At 38.2% G+C, this 18,365-nt stretch overlaps 1 non-coding gene across 1 annotated transcript; it reads right to left on the bottom strand.

Annotated features, from left to right (window-relative positions):
• Positions 1-17,266: 17,266 nt before the first annotated feature.
• On the bottom strand, positions 17,267-17,372 carry LOC122025954. The gene has a single exon (XR_006123953.1). It is a non-coding gene; the product is annotated as a small nucleolar RNA R71 (small nucleolar RNA).
• Between the last annotated feature and the right edge of the window lie 993 nt (positions 17,373-18,365).

Raw genomic sequence — 18,365 nt, 5'->3', positions numbered from 1 at the left:
TGTGGATTCCATGTTATGAAGCTCCATATTCAACTCAGAGATTATTTTCTCCTTTGCATTCAAGGAGCTCTCCAACATAATGTTCATCTCCACATCACTACAACAGATGCATTAAAAAAAAGAATTGAATAATAACCAGGGAAAAATGACAACATCTAATAAAAATTTGCTTTAAACAAAACAATTAATTTCATCAATTATGAAATGGGTGCAACAGTTGCAAACGTCAAGGAATTTAATTTACGCTAATTGGAAAAAAATGAATTGAGCAAAATGTTTTTAACATACCAATAAAAAGTTGTATAGATCAAGATCTATGCATAAAAGGTATTACAAAATACAGGAATGAAATATAAAAAAACTAAAGATCAAAGATCAGTCTAGCCCTAGGTAGGCTTAACATCTAGGCATGCAAATTACTATGTAGCTTGAACATTAATATAATGAAACATTGAAAATGCTTCAATGATCACTTGAACTCAACCAAATAGCCTAGGACTTATCAATCAGATAGTTACAACTTTCAATTGTTGTCTTTGTACCGATTGGTGAAGAAATATTTGTCTATTTTGTAAGAAATAGAGTATAAAATATTTTCTTGTCTTCATTGGTTTCGTCTGTTGATTGCATCTGGGAACGGAAAGTCCCTGCACAAAAAGTAATAGTAAAATATTATAAAGTAACTTGGCAGAAAAATAAAAAATAAATAAGTGATACAGAGAATATAGGAATAATAATACAGAGAATATAAGAAATACAAATAAACTGAAAATCTCTGTAGACAAGCATAATTGCAACATATTCTGTCGTGTTGTATATATATTTACCAAATACATTTTCCTTCCACATGGTTGAACTCTAAAAATAATTCAGAAAGTACCCCAATAATAAGACTGACAACAGAAAATAGCTAATTGTATAAGACCTGAATAAAAGGGCCAAATTGGACATACCAAAGCATCAAAAGTAAGAAAGCACCCTCTTTTATCTGGAATCTCTCACGCAAATACAATAACCTAGCAAGCAAAATTCTGGAAAAAACAAAAGGAAGTTATTTGAATTCCTCAACGACATTGAAAAATGGTAATTGAAAATAAAAATAAAAACAAATAGAACCACAAGCGTTGCAAGGTTAAACCACTGTTTCCAACTGTTTTTCAGTCTTTCCCCCTGTTACAACCATTTTGGAAGGAATCAAATGTGAGGAAAAAAGAGCCAAGTTGTTCCCTTCTTTACCCTTTTTGCCCTACCACCTAAGTAGACAAGGGAAATGATTACTATCACTCCTCTCTTGCTCTATTTAAGCTCCCATCTTCTCAAGTAGAGACAGCTTTAAGGTAACAAACAAACCATGCAAGGAAAATAAGAATAGGAATGGCCTCGGTAAGGAACAAAGTGTCAAATTAGAAATATTGCCCATGAAAACTATCGCTCAATTCATAACCTTAATTCATACAACATCCAAAGTGATGATTGAGCAAAGGTGTTTCAGAATTTCCTCATTCCAATCAATCAAACTAGAGAAGCTAGATGGGAAGGATCCATATTTAGTGATGACATGACAATTAACCTTAAGATCAACTACTCTGTGTATATTGGAAAGGAACCCCAAACATGATAACAAGTCTTCCATAGTGTCGATCAAAATCTATACCTTCAGCAACTTTACCCCTGCAATAGCATATTGATTAACTCTTAATATTGAGTTCTTAGTACAGATACCAAGAAGAAAGCATACACTGAAATGTGCATATGAAATAAGACAAAAATACAATAATATATAATTAGATAGTTACTAGCAAAACCTAATCCAAGAAGTTGAAAGTTCTCATTAAATGACTTGATTTTTCCACACAGGAGATAACCTAGTATGTCTGGATTTATGTAACTATAATATTCTTTACTATAATATTCTTTATAACCTAGTATGTCTGGATTTTTATTATAATTTGAAAAAAAAATCCATCTTTGAACTAAGGTAATTCTAATTAACTAGAGAATGAAACTATTTACTCTTCGAACATGACAGTAAAAGTTTCCAGTAAACTACTGTAGAAGCATTGTGTTAATAGAGAAACTTCACCTTATATATACAAATACATTTTTTGTTAAAAGGGAAAAGAATAAATATGACTTGACATTTGATACTTATTAAATGATGTAAACACAATTTTGTGACATAATAGACTAGTACACAGTTTTTCTTAGGAAATAATAGCATGCCATGATGTTATTTAAATTCCATCCAGAACTCATATACTAATCCCCTAGTGCTCATACCTTCGCAGAGGATCACTCTTTGAGAAAGCCACAACTGAAAACCCCCCAGTGTCAAAATCAGCACCATAAAGAACCTAAAGTCAGTATATGAGTTAGAGTTCTACCTGGCTACAGGTTCTGGTCGAAACCAATATATGAATAAAGTTTCTAATATTAAGGTATGGAAACAACAAAGGTTCAAGGAAAGAAAAAAGTGGATACAACACATCAAGGCCTCTCCAGTTAAGTCTTTGCCCATGCAGTAAGCATTAAATAGCATGATCGGATTAGAGATTGATACCCAACCATTCTCCAAGTACTCTTGGAGCTTGGGAGTTTGTCCATGGTGGAACCATTTTGCTTCCTCAAAGTATGCTTTGCATAATTTCCCCACTGAAAATTAATATACCAACAATTGATTAATAACAAAGAAGCAAAACGAAGAAAATTGAAATAGTATTTATAATTTAATTTACTTCTTTCTTTAAGCCAGGCACAATGTCCAAGCCTTTCTCCTTCATCACCCAGTAGCCTTCTTCGTGCACCATGTTGAAGAGTGCAAAGAAACATAGTTTCATGTACTCTGGAAGCTTGTCCATGGCAGTTAAGTCCCATCTGCAACAAAACTCACTCGATCTTAGATCGATACTCGTGATAAAACATATATACATGACTTGACGATGATGGTGAATGTGCTGCTGTCACCTGTCGACGACATCAGTAAAGAGCTGGAGTTCATCCAAGGTTCCATAAACATCGTAAATATCATCAATCACTGTAATAAAACAGATTGCCTTTGTTTACATCATTCTGCATCTCCGGTTATCTGGTTCATAAGTGAAACCAACTGTCCACAGATAGCCCTCAGTTAATCTGTTCCTAGAAAATGGCAGCTTCTCTGAAAGCCCGAGCCCGGACCACCATCTGCATTTAAAAAGTAATTAAACTTTGAAATTGTTATTATAAAAACATCGAAAGTTTGATTAATTAGATGCAGTTAATTTACCTGGAGAGCTCTTTGAGTTCACTCTTGTACGCATCCTAAACCATATTGAAGTCGAGCTTAGCAAACTCCAGGAGGAGAGGGTTGATGGTGTCGTCTCCACGGAATGCTTCAATGAACCACCTGTGCTGCACTCTCTCCAGCCGTCAATTCAGTGGAAGCTGCAGCGCATGGGCTACCTGATCTCTGAGATCGCCAGCCTCAGGAACAGATCCTTCCTCCATGAATTCTTTCAGCTGCTCAGTCGCGAAATCCATGGCTTCCTTTAGCACAGCCTCTCCTTCCTTCTCGATGTAGGAAGCTTCGTACAGACTCAGAAGCCCTCTGATCTGGTTCTCACAGCGAACTTCGAAGTTTCCAATCTTGTCTCTAAATGTCTCGAACAAAATTAATCACCCTTTGAGTTCCTCCAGGTCGCCGTCCATGAGGCTTCTCATCCTCGCAAGGCTCTCTCCTCCATCAGATCCCCCATCCGACCCTTCCTCGAACTCCATGCAACCCTCCCACCTCATGTCGCTGCCGTCATTACTGCCGTGACCGCGCCTCCATGGCCATGATGCTTGGCCACACCGTTCGTTCCTGGAGTCGTCCTCTGGATCATGCGACCTCCGTTGCTAATCCTCCTTGGTTGCTCCTATGCTTGTGGCCTCTGTTTCCCATCTCTCTCCCTCCCCGCGACTGGTTCGCTACGAGTCGTGAAGGGGCGATGGGTTTAGGGCTTGGAGAGGAAAGGAGAAGGGGAGGCAGGTTTAGGGCTTGGAGAGGAAAGGAGAAAAAAAACGTGAAGTAGGTGAAGAAATCGACCAAAATTTGGGGGGAATGCGGCGGCAACAATTTGGGAAAGAAAAAATGAGGCGGTAAAAATTGGCGAAGGGAGAAAACAGGCGAAGGAAAAAAATAACTATATTCAACAACACTTAATAGACAACGGTTTTCAAAAACCATTGTCGTAATCTAAAAAAAATACGCACATAGACAACAGTTTTCAAAAACTGTTGTCGTAGCCTTTAAAAACCATTGTCGTAGCCCCAAAAAAACATAATAGACAACGGTTTTTAAAAACCGTTGTTGTAAGCCAAAAAAATTGTTCAAAGACAACGGTTTTTGTTAAAACCGTTGTTAAAAGGCAAAAAGACAACAGTTTGGCATAAAACCGTTGTCGTTTGAGTGTTGTTGAATGAGGATTTTCTTGTAGTGCCATAAGATATAAAGATTAATGCATAAATCTATCCTACCCTCTTGAATTATCCTATTTCCCCCCTAAATCTCATCCCTCAAACATCCTTACACAGGCTTGCACCTTTCGCGTGCTTCCCTCGGAAAATCGAGTGAGAGATAATCTCTACAAGATCCACAAGACATTCAAACAATCAATCAAGAATGTGAATTAAGTCCAAATCACAACAATACATCCAAGATTTAATTGATACAAACAGGGCAAAATCATAGAAATAGGGAATTGGCAAATCCACAAGAGTTTACATCATAAAATTCTTACAAATACTCCCTCCATCCTAGAACGAAAAGATCTACTCCATGAATCGTAGAGAAAAACCCGAAGAAATACAAATCACAAGCATTCTTGATCCCCCAATACAAGAAGAGGAAAGAATAAAACTTATCTACAAAGAAGACGGTCTTTGGATCCAATCCACGCTTCCGGAGTCGAATCGGTGAAGATCTTCCCTTAGATAGCCAAGAAATCCACCCAAAAATGGAAGGAATCGCTCAAATCTTCCTTTCTCCCAAAGGGGAGAAGATCCCCTTTCAAATCAAGGAGGAAGGCTTATATAGAGGTGAGGTTTGGGCGCCACACAGCCCCGAGGCACGACCGTGTGAGGTTCACACGACCTTCCTCACTCCCCTCTCTGTACAACTCACACGGGCGTGTGTGAGACATGGTCGTGGCACACCCTGCATCTGCTACCTTCGTATGGTCGTGTAGATCTACACGGCCTGGGCAGTCTCTGGCACTGGAGATCTCGCACGGCCGTGTAGTGTACACGGCCAGGCCTTTCATGGTCTTTGGAAACCTCACACGGCCGTGTAGATCTACACAGCCATATAAGTCTTCAACACTAGAATGCTAGTATGATCGTGTACTACACACGACCTGCTCCTGCTAGCTCCATATCTTGACACGGTCGTGTGAGGTTCACACGGCCGTGGCAACTTCCTTCTCTATTTCAGCCACATGGGCAGAAATCTCCACACGGTCAGGGCAACCCCCCATGGCAGGGCCGTGTGAGGTTTAGGAATGATGCCTTCCTCCTTTGTTCTGCTTGCAGGTTTGGCCTTAAACATGAAATCTTCACCAAATTCGACTCCTGTATACAAAAAAATGCACAAAAGCAGATCTCCGAATAGAAAGAGTAAATATGCTAAAAGGGAAAGCTGGAAGTACGAAAATACGTAGACAAAGCATGTACAAAGTATGTGAATGTGCGTCAAAATATGTTAACAAGTGTATACAATCTACGCACATCAACACTCAATGTGATGGTCATGAAACTCTTGACTAAGGTATTCCCCACCTCGATCTAATCAAAGCATCTTAATACTCTTACCAAGTTGATTTTATACTTCATTCTTGAATTCTTTGAACTTTTCAAAGGATTCTGACTTGTGTCTTATCAGAAACGCATAGCCATATTCACTGAAATTATCAGTAAAAATAATGAAGTAATGTTAGCCTCCTCTAGCTGCTACTCTAAAAGGGCCACATACATCAGTATGTATGAGTCCTAAAAGATCATTAGCCCTTTCGCGGTGTCCACTAAATGGAGTCTTTGTTATCTTGCCTCGAAGACAAGATTTGCATGCCTCATATGATTCAAAATCAAATGAGTCCAAAATCCATCCTTATGGAGTTGGGATATGTAACTCTCATTTTGTGAACTAAGTGAGAATGCCAGAGATATGTTTGATTCAAATCATTAGAATTGAATCATTTGGTATTTATGTTATAGATTGGGTTGCCAAAGTGTACAACATAGAGTACATTCACAGGATGTGCACTACAATAGAACATTTCATTGAAATAAATGGAACAACATTTGTCCTTTAGTACAAATGAAAAACCTTTCTTGTCCAAACAAGAAACAGAGATAATGTTCTTGGTCAAGGTAGGCACATATCATCACTCTTTAAGTACTAAAACAAGCCTAGTAGGCAAAGATAAGGAATACGTTCCTACAGCGACAACAGCAACTCTTGCATCACCCTTTGTCAACACTCTACTATTTCTCAGCCCCTACACATTCAAACAAATGTGAGACGCACATTTGGTATCTAATACCCTTGAAGAAGAAATAGATAGATTGATTTCTATAACATATATACCTAAGGCAGAAGTTTCACTTCTCTTCCTTTTTCAGTTCCTCTAGGTATACCTTACAGTTCCTCTTCCAGTGTCCGGTCTCACCACAGTGGAAGCAGGTTCCTTCCTTAGCAACACCACCTTTGGATTTCAGTGCATGAGTCTTGCCCTTTCCTTTGGCTTGGGTCTTACCCTTACCTTTAGGCTTCCACTTGCCTTTGCCCTTAGACACTATCAAAATGGTACTAGGCTTTGCCTTCTTAAGGTTGAGTTCAGCAGTTCTCAACATGCTCAACATCTTAGGCAGTGGTTTATCAATTTCATTCATGTTGTAGTTCATGACAAATTGACTATAGCTATTGGGCAATGATTACAAGATAAGATCAGTGGCCAATTCTTGGCCTAGTGGGAATCCCAACCTTTGTAGATTCTCCACATTCCCGATCATTTTGAGCACATATGCCCTACGGGACTTCCGTCTTGCATTTTGCATTGAAACAGTGCTTTAGAGATCTCAAATCTCTCATGTCTTGCTTGTCCTTGATATAGTTTTCTAAGGTGTTCAACCATATCATAAGCATCCATGTTCTCATGTTGCTTCTGAAGCTCAGAGTTCATGGTGGCGAGCATAAGACATGATACATCTAATGCATCATCTTGATGCTTGTAAGCATCCCTATCAGCTCTAGTGGCAGTAGCAGGGGGCACTTCAGGAATAGGTTTCTCTAAGACATACAGTTTTCTTTCTCTCTTGAGAACTATTCTTTTGTTTCTATACCAGTCTAGAAATTAGCTCCATTGAGCTTATTCTTATCAATGATAGATTGCCGAGATAGTGTCTTCTACTTACTAGATGACATGGTGGTCTACAACAATAAAATGCAGAGAAGTATCATCCTTAGATCATTTAATTAGGCCTTTAATTAAATGATTCTCCCACTGAATTCTAAAGCTTGATAGAGGCAAGTCACTACTAGTTCTATACCCATAAGCAAAGACATTCTAGTGGGACAAGATCCACATTATACCTCATCTTGAGTTAGCTTTGGCTAATTGCCCAAGACTTGTATAAATAGGTAGGCAACGTGTACCAATTGGACAAAATCCATCTTATATTTTTCTTGAGTTAGCTTTGGCTAATCGCCCAAGATTTGTATAACTTAGGTAGACAACGTTCACCAATTACATCCTATATAACTCTTGTATCCTTAGGTGAACAACACTGTTTGTTCGTTTTCCCATCTTATGAAATCCATATTATAATTCATCTTGAGTTAGCATTGGCTAATCGCCACAGACTAGTATAATATGATTTACATCTTATGGGATATGCCTTTAAGTTCTTAATCCAATTCAGGTAACTTAATTAAGTCATACCCGAAGGTCGATAGTTGGACATCACTGTCCTGTCGCACTCTACCAAGATAAAATGAGCCACTTTGCTTTGGCAAACCTGTCTATAGATGATCGAGGTAGTAATGAGTAGCAAACTCTGGTAGGCATATGTAAATGACCTAATTACGATAGCTACACATGCATCACATACATCATGGCATATATCAACATATACACAAGTTTAAATGTGGCAAGGTTATGGCCCCCATAAACTATGATCTTCTCAAGCCAATGAGAAGAGCAATAAGTCAACCTAGGTCTAAGCCGCTTCTCCAAGCGCTTCTTTGGTTGTCGTGTGTTATTGTCCTTCCTTCCTTTTCACCCATCTTCCAGAAGACTAACTCTTTCTAATTTTGTACATTACCAAATCTAAAGAAACTCAAGTTACATTTGAGTGTAATCTAATTACAACAAGAATAAAAGGGATGAAGGCACGACACACAGGTCGTATTATGAATTACAACATTACACACATCCAATCACATTGGGGGTTAAAGGGTCATAACCATGCACCATGTCATATCTATTCATAATATTTTATGACATAAAATTTACTATGATTTCAGCAAACAAATTATGAGCCGCAATGCCACGGCAGTCCCGCTATGTTTTGTTTTGCATACTCATTTTATGAGTTGTTGCTTTACCCGAGACCCTACTACCCATAATACCAACTATGTTTTGTTCTAAACAAAACACCTCTGACCGAGACCTTGTTGGTCACACACCAACTATATTTTGTTCCTAACAGAACACCCCTAACTGAGACCTTGCTGGTCACACACCAACTATGCTTTGTTCCCAATAAAACACCCATTTTAGTCAAGGCTTAAGATTTGGCCAAGACACAAAATCTGGCCAAGACTCATAGTCTGGCCGAGATTCACACTCTTGCCCGAAACCTTGTTTGGCCGAGACTCATAAATCCTTTTGCAAATCACAGTAAACCCTATCAAGTAATTTCTATATCATATATAAAAATTCTAACTCAGCATAGCCCTTCGCAAGTGGCTCTGATACCACTGTTGGGATCTAGCGCGCTAAACACGCAAAAGCGCAGTGGAAGAATACTAGATCCTCTTATCCAGCAGATCCATGCGAAGGGAAGAAAACAATTTTCATGACAAATAATCTATGCTAAGCTACATGATAGGATTATACCTTTGTTGCGTGCCCTTCGCAATCCCGACAGCAACCTTTTCTTTGGATCCAGATCTCAGCGCGTTCAAGTGTCCGCGCCTCTATGGTGTCCACACGAACATATCCTTCGTTCGTCCCATGAATGAAGCCTTCGGAGAAGAACCATCTTCTTGTGCTAGCAAGAAGTATAGTTCGACCATGGAAGAAAATTCATCCATGGAAGAAGGAGGAAGAAGGAGGAGGAAGATCAAGAGACACCCATCTCATCTAATGAAAAATCTCACCAAAAACCTATTTATATTCATCCAATGAATATGAAGGGTTTTTTGTCTCTTTGTATTCCTCTTAATGGGTTGGATTATTATATTGGATTAATCGTTAATCCAATAACCCAATAAGTCTAACCCATTGAGTGTAACCCATCAATCCAATTTGTCTAATTCGGATTGAACTCAATCCAATGAGTTGGTTCATTTGAGTCTAACTCAATTAGTAACCAAAAGGCCTAATCATCTCATGATTGGCTCTTAGGGATAATTACTAACAATTGATGTTAGTGGACTCTTCACTACTTATGATGATGATGTGGTGGATAAAAGTGTAGGGACATTGTCCCAAGGATCACCACTTTTGGTCGCACAACCAATTGATACAATGGATTTAGTTGATGATAAATGTGTAGGGACTTATGCAATGGAAGCAAAGCCCCAAGAATCACCACTTTTAGAAGCACCACCACTCGAACCAGAGCTAGAACCACGATAAAGTTCTGAAGAGGTCACATCCATTTGTTCAGAACTTTCAGGTTTTCAAGATGTCAATAATTGGAAGCTCACACTAAACCGTCTTCGATCACCTGAAAGAACTTTAAAGAAGACGAAGATGGAGAGAGCGATACTTCACTTTTTAACTCCAATATTGAAAGCTCCCTCCATAATAAGAACCCTTGGTAAGAAGGTTCTAAAATATCTTACCCCTCCAAGAGCTAGATTTAGATGAATCTAATGAGGTGGTTGAGCTAATGACCTTAAACAAGAACTTCTTGGGAGGAAACCCAAGTTCAATCTTGTTTTCATTACAGTTTTAGTTTCTTTCAAGTTCCTTTCTAGTTTCATTTCTTTCCTTATAATAAACTTGTATCCTCTACTTAATTTTTCTTGTCTATCTTATTTTTGTAGATTTCAAAGTTGTGGAGGAATGTGAGCATTGGATATAGGAGTATCTTTAAAAACATGAATGCCAACCATTTGGAGCTCATCACTTGGTAACTTCTCTAAACATCATAAATCTCCTCCATATATCATTTCTAGTTTTCATTAGGACAATAAAAAGTTTAAGTCTGGGGGGATGCATTAGATGTATTTGATTTGCTTTGTTTTTTTTGTTATTTTTTGCTTATGTCTTGCATTTTGTTTTGATTTTTCATGGCATACATCTTGAGAACATCAAACTTCACTTATATGCTTTCTTGTCTTTTAGTAAAAATGTTATCACATTCATTATCTAGATTCATGATGTTTTAAGTGATGCTATTAGTATGCTTAGTGTACCTCTTTTCTCTATCTTGAGTAGCATGAAATAAGCTAAGTATCATATGGAGATAAGTTTGAGTTTTGGCTTGACCTTAAGAATCTTATCTTTACTTCACTTCTACTTGATGCTTGAATGGTTGATATCATTGAAATAGTCATGATTCATCTTGTTTGTTTAGTACTTGGTTTCCATGGTGATTTCTCAAACTTCATTTTGGTTACTGGATGAGGCTCAAATCATGTAAGCTCATTTGGAAAAATCAAAATATCCCAACAATTGTGCTAAAAGTACATTTGTAGATAATTTTTACACAATACAAATACTTATGAAAAAAAATAGAAAAAAGTGAATAAGGGATATAAAAAATAGTTGTCGTGAGTGGAATTTAGCAAGTCACCCCTTTGAGACCGAGTTAGGTTACTGGGGAAATGGCTGCTTAGCTTCTCTTGAGATTGAGCATGCCTTTGAGACCTTAGGTTGATTGAGAAACATGAACCAAGTGTGTGGCAAGTAAGTGCCTATCACTGGTTACTTGTCTATCACCGGAAACATTAGGAATTCAAATTTGATGACGACTTGACTAGGACATAGATTGAAACTTGAAGAGTTTTGAGTTACCTTACACTATGCACAAGAGACTTATGCTTGAGCTATACTTAACTTGTTTCCATGATCATGCTTGTTAATGAAATTTTTTGATAGAGTTAGGAGAATGCATTAGGGATATGAGAGCATTGTAAAACATATGAATTTAGATTGCAGCATTTTGCTTAAGGACAAGCAAAGGTTTAAGTCGGGGGGTGTGATGTGCGTAGATTGTATATTCTTGTTTAGCATGTTTTGACGCACATTCACATACTTTGAGCATGCTTTATCTATACATTTTCATACTTCCAGCTTTCCTTTCAGCATATTTACTCTTTTTGTTCGGAGATCTGCTTTTGTGCATTTTTTGTATACAGGGGTCGAATTTGGTGAAGGATTCATGTTCGAAGCCAAATTTGCAAGCGAAGCTAGAGAGGAAGGCGCTGTACTTGAACCTCACACGGCCCTGCCATGGGGGGTTGCCTAGGCCATGTGGAGATCCTTGGCCGTGTGGTTGCAGCAGAAAAGGAAGTGGCTTCGGCCATGTGAACCTCACACGACCGTGCCAAGATTTGAAGCCAAAAGAAGCCTCGACCGTGTACACCACACGACCGTGCAAGGTTTCTAGAGACCAAGAAGACCCTGGCCGTGTGCACCACACGGTCGTGCAAGGTTTCCAGAGGCAGAGGTAGTGCAGGCCATGTAGATCTATACGGCCATGCAAAGGGGGTTGTGGAAGAAGCATGTCACGGCCGTGTATCACACACGGGCGTGTAAGGTAGGCAGAGAAGGGAGTGGCCTTGGCCATGTGAACCTCACATGGCCATGCCTCGAGGTCGTGTGGTACCCAAACCTCCCCTCTATATAAGGTCTCCTTCATGAAATGAAAGGGGATCTTCTCCCTTTTTGGGGGAAATCAAGATTTGAGTGTTCCTCCACCATCTTAGAGGGATTTTCCGACGATTCAAGGGCGGATCTTTAACACTTCGACTCCAAGATTTTGGATCGGATCCAGAGACGGTTCTTCATCATAGATAAGCTTTATTTCTTCCTCTTCTTGGATTTAGGATCAAGAATGCTTGTAATCTTCCTCTCTTCGGATTTCTTTCCCCATTTTATGGAGTAGATTTATTTATTCTAGGATGGAGGGAGTAATTGTAAGGATGATTTGATGTAAAACTCTTGTAGATATACCAAATTCCTATTTCTATGATTTTACCCTGTTTGTATCCATTCTTTCTTGTGTGGATTGTTGTGATTAGGGCTTAATTACCATGCTTGATTGAATGTTTGGATATCTAGTGAATCTTGTAGAGGTAATTCATCATTCGATTTTCTAAGGGACGTACGTGACAGACATGCCCGTGTAAGGACGTTTGAGAAATGATCTTGAAGGTAAAATTGGGTTATTCAAGGGGGTAGGATAGATAGTATGCATTAATCTTTGTATCTTTATGCGGTTGATGAATTGTGAATTCCTATGTTGATTATCCGAGGGATGTTCGTGACAGGAACAAGCCCGTGTAAGGACAACATAGATTCATACCTAATTGATCACATTTAGGTATAGATTTTAGTTCTAGGCCGGTTGTCTATTGCAAGAGAGAACCGCCAACCTTCTACAAATAATGGACAATTGAGGAATAAGATTTGATAGATCATTTACATTTGATAAACTTACAAAGAAACCAAAACTCCTAGAACATCCCTTATCATTGCCCTTATTCTTGTTTCTTATTCTTTTGTTTCTATGTTTTACTTTTCATAGTTACACTTTGCTTTTGTGAATCAATTGATTAGTTGTTTAGCTAACTCGCATTGAGACATCTTTAATGGTTATTCCAATCTTTGTGGATACGATATCTTTTATTATTACTTATGACATTTCCGTACACTTGCGGAGAGTCAAGAATGGGCAACTAAAAGAAGTGGAGGCTATTCTTATGTAAAACCTACAAAAGTATTAGGAAAATTTAATGTACATGCAGTTACCTTAATGACTGCAAAGCTGGATGCTCTTACTAAGAAGCTAGAAAATATGGGAACAAATTCTAACACGGTAAATGCCATAGTATGCTGCTGTGAAACATGTGGATGTTCTGATCAATCTCAAGACTCATGTCCTTCGGAAACTATTTCTGCACAAATAAATCAGTTAAAGTAATGTGATGTTATCATCGGTTTTAATCAGAGATAGAACAATCCATTTTCAAACACATACAACCCTGGGTGGGAGAATCATCCAAATTTTTCCTACAGAAATAATCAAGAACAAGGACCATCAGTGGGAGGTAGACCGAATTTCCAAACCGGGCAATAAAATTTTCAGCAACAAAAACAATCTTCTCAGGGCTATCAGTTTTAAAAAATTGAGAAAATGCTTGAGGAAATTATCACCAATCAAAATGAAATGAAGCAAGATATTTTGAAGTTAACTCAGAGAATGAATAATTCTGATAAGCATCAAAAGATTCAAGATAGCCAAATTACCCAATTAGCTTCATCATCTTCAAGAGCACTAGGACAATTTCCTGGAAAGCCTGATGTCAATCCAATAGAACATTGCAATCGAATTGAGCTTAGGAGCTGATGGACCTTGAGTAATCATCAAGTGACTTCTCCAAAGGGAATGAAAATTGAATAAGAGATCTCTCCTCCGGCACCCGAACCCATTCAAATTCAAGAAGATGAGGAGAGTACCATTAAGGTTGAAGAGACTCTTCCACTTAATCCACAGAAACAAGTAGCCCCTTTTCCATAAATATTAGTGATTCTGAAAAAAGATGAAGAGTTTGGTAAATTTTTGGAAAAAGTTAAAGAAATTTGTGTTGAAGTTCCTTTAATTGATGCAATCATACAAATGCCAAAGTTTGCCAAATTTTTGAAGGGCATCATGTCAAATAAGAGAAGAAGGGGAAACATTGAGACCATAGCACTTACTGAGGAATGCAGTGCTTTATTCGAGAAGAACATTTTCACAAAGCTTAAAGACCAGGACTTTTTATATCCCTTGCAATATAGGAGCTGAATTCATAGAAAAATCTTTTTGTGATTTGGGGGCAAGTGTTAGCCTCATTCCATATTCAATTTGTAATAAATTAGGTCTCAAAAACTTGAAACTTATTACCATGGCACTGCAATTAGCTGACCATTCTTGCAGGTATCCTATGGGCATTATTGAATATATGCCGATAGAGGTTTGTGGGATTATAATCTTCACAGATTTTGTGGTACTTGACATGATTGAAGACCCAAAAATTCCTATCATTTTAGGAAGGCCTTTCCTTGCTACAGCTGGAGCAATTATTGATGTTAAAAACCATAAACTTTCATTGGTAATTGGTAAGGAAAGGTTGGAATATGATTTATCGAATTCTTCTAACCATGCCTATTCTCTCTTGGTGAGTATTTGTAGTGATGTGGACACTTACAAACTAGAGGATTAGAACTTCCATCCTCACGGGAGGCCACCAGATAAGGAACATGATCCGGCGAGTGATGTTGGGAGGAGCCCTCCCAACAAAAATAAAAAATACATCTGCCCTCCCAGGACAAGAAAACGAGAAATGGATCAAGGAGATCGGTCGAGCTAAAGACCTTAAATAAGCGCTTCTTGGGAGGCAACGTAAGGGTTTCTTTAGTATTTTCAGTTCAAGTTTTTCCTTTCATTAGTAGTACTTTTAAATTTGCTGTTATTCTTGTTTTCATGTTGCTTTTCGCTTTCATGAGCTGGCCATGATTACATCATGGGCATGGAAGCATTGGAGAAGTTGGGAAGGAGTGAAATAATTCATGTGGAGCAAAACAGAACTTGGTCGTGTACCACACACGGTCGTGTAAAGGCCACAGAGGAGTAGGAGCACTCAGCCATGTGACTTGCACGGGCTGTGTGAACCCATCCGAGAAGGAGATGTACTCGGTTGTGTCTCACACACGACCGTGTGATTATTCCAGAGGAGGAGAAATGTCTCAGTCGTGTCTCACACACGGCCGTGTGAGAAAACCAGAAAAGAAGGGTTCACTACCCATGCAAACTAGCACGGCCGTACAGAGATTCTCGAGAAGAAGAAGGGCCTAGACGTGTCTCAGACACGACTGTGTGAACAAAACCGAGAAGAAGGCTACATTGCCCGTGTCAATTGACATGACTTTGTAGACTTACCTGAGAAGGAGAAGGATAGGGTCGTGTAGATCTACACGGTCGTGTGGAGTGGCTTCACCTTGGTCGTGTCTATAAGACAGGTCATGCTTAGGCCATGTCGGCCTCACACTCCCACACCCTCAAGTCACTTCTCTCTCCCAAACTCTTCTCATCTTCAACCCTTACTTCTCATCTTCTCAGATCTAGTTCTTAGACTTATTTCTTTCCACAAACTTCATCAAGATCTAGAAATTCTCCTCTCCTATCTCCAAGATCTACAATTCATTGTCCCAAATATCTTGCTTTTCAAGATCTATTATTACAAGATCTTACTTCTCCAAGAAAATAGTACCTTTCCCTACTTGAGCTTGTCAACATGTCTAATCTTTTGAAGAAACTTCGCATGGGAAGTGGTGGATCATGTGGAGGAAGGGAGCCAACGAAAGAAAAAGGAAAGGAAAAGACTACAAAGGGCAAAGGAAAGAGGATTGCACGCAACGAAGATAACGACAATGAATTCAATATTGTGTTTAGAAATGAAGACCAAAAATATAGATTTGATATTCTTGTCAATAGAAAGACTGTGTGCACGCGTTATATGGACTCAACTATTTTGGATATGTTAAGAATTAGAGATGATGTAGATTGGATGATTGGGTCTTTTGATTGAAATGATATCATGTACACACATCTACACACATATCCTCGTATCATATTAGAGTTTTTGAGTTCACTAGATGTTCACTTTACTAATGAAGATGATTACAATGGAAAAATAACTTTTAGATTAATGAATCAGGAATTTTAGTGGATATTTAGTGATTCCAATAATTGTTTTCGATTGTCTATCGGTAACTCTCGCAGGTTTGACTCGAGATTTAATTAGAATCATTTTTGGAATTCGATTACTAGATTAGATCAACCTTATGAGCCCTCTAGAGCTAAAACCTCTCATATGCAAAACCCCACTTTTAGGTATCTACATCGTGTCATGAGTAAAACTATCTTTGGTAGAGGGGAAAGTAATGGAGTTATTTAGAAAGTGGAACTTTATGCTTTATGAGCTATGTTACATAAGGTTGATTTCGATTCCGATTTCCATTTTTTGTAAACCTTGGTGAGAGCTAGGAAGGCATCCTCAGGAGTGATTATTTTTGGAGGATTAATTACCCAAGTAACTTGTTACGAATAGCAAGCGCACGATTAGGATCTTGATCTTGATCTTGATCCTAATCGTGTGCTTGCTATTCATAACATGTTTTTGACGTCGTTGCCAGAAACTATTTTTGATTAACATTAGTTGATTAGTATATGAGTTATTCTAGACTTGTTAATAGGATTTTCTTTTATTTGTCTGTTTTTATTTCTACATCTACTTTTCTTATTATTAGTTTATAGTTCAATTTTTCATTTCCTTCATTTCTGCATTTACTTTCTTGTTTCTTCTTAAGCATTTTACTTCTTGTCTTTAATTCTGCATATTTCCTCATAATTTTTTTAGATACTATGAGCACTAACATATCAAATAGGCCTTTAAGAGAATTTTCTACACCCATTTCTGTAAGATTTATGTCTCCCATTGTGCAGCCTCATATCGAAGCAAATAGTTTCCATCTAGATCCAGAGATAATTTCTTTAATACAAGGTCACAAATTTAGAGGAGAAGTATCAAAAAGCCCCTATCTGCACCTTGAGGCATTTCTAGAGCTTTGTGATATGGTGAAATGTGAAGGAGTATCAACGGATGCAGTTCGATTGATGGTATTTCCTTTCAGTATCAAGGATAAAGCCACGACTTTGTTATTTTCCCTCAGTCCTCAAAGCATTATGAATTAGGAACAATTAGAGCAGCAATTTCTGAATTACTTTATCCCTCCAAGTAGAATAGTTTACATGATGAATTACATCATAAATTTTGCTCAAGCAGATGGAGAATAATTATTTGAAGCATGCATTAGATTCAAGAGTCTACAAAAGCAGTGCCCTCATCATGACTTGGAAAAATGGCTGACTCTGCACATATTCTATAAGGAATTTTCTTTCTCAGATAAGTGTTTATTGGATTCATCAAATGGAGGTTCTTTTATGAAAAAAAAGTGTGGACGAAACATATACTTTAATTGATCAAGTGACATTGAATCTCCAAGAATGGTCAGATAGAAGTTGGATAGAATTTTCCCCAAGAACTTTAGAAGTGTAAGCCATAAAGGTAAAAGAGCCTATTGTTACGATTCCGCAAGTGCACGGATTTGTCGTCAGTAATAAAGATTATCGATCCCACGAGGACTGGTTATAAGCACTAGCAATGGTTCACTTAGGATTAGCTAAACTATCGATTGTTGTAAATTATCTAAAGAAAAGAGATTGGGAAGCGGAAATGAGAACTAGTGAAGAGAGAGTAATTAATTTGGTTTATGAAGAGTTCTAGGAGTTCGGTTTCATTGTGGTGGTATTGATGTATCACATTCTATCTTTACTCATTGTCCATCAACGTGCATTCGCCGGAAGCTAAAACAACTATCCTTATGCACTAAATAGAGAAGATCCCTATGAAAACGTGTTACGGTTAACCCTTGTCACTAGAGTGCCTCGGTAGATCACAAGAACGCAACTCTAATTGGTGTCATTAAGGATACAAATAAGGGCTTGGTTTGGTCTCTTACTTCATTGTGGAGAAGTTACCTCTCCTTTCAAGGAAATACCCTAGACGTCCGTGAACGGGTTACGCCTATCACTAGGGCCCCTCGGGTATATGATCTAAGATACTCTCTCTACGAGGTTATCAATGTTGGTTGCTACTCGGAAAATCCAATGGCTCCACTGTACAAAAATTTTGTACGTGATCTGAACCTTTCCTAGCTACCATGTGTTCTTTTAAGTTAAACTTGTATCTCCTGCGGAACTTAACACGTTTGATTCCAAGTTTAACTTATATGTTCTATTAGATTTAGATTTGGATCTCCTACGCAACTTAACACGTTTGATCCAAA

The sequence above is a fragment of the Zingiber officinale genome, chromosome 9B (genome assembly GCF_018446385.1).
Source record: "Zingiber officinale cultivar Zhangliang chromosome 9B, Zo_v1.1, whole genome shotgun sequence".
Classification (NCBI taxonomy): Eukaryota; Viridiplantae; Streptophyta; class Magnoliopsida; order Zingiberales; family Zingiberaceae; genus Zingiber; species Zingiber officinale.
This window is presented reverse-complemented; position numbering and strand designations above follow the sequence as displayed.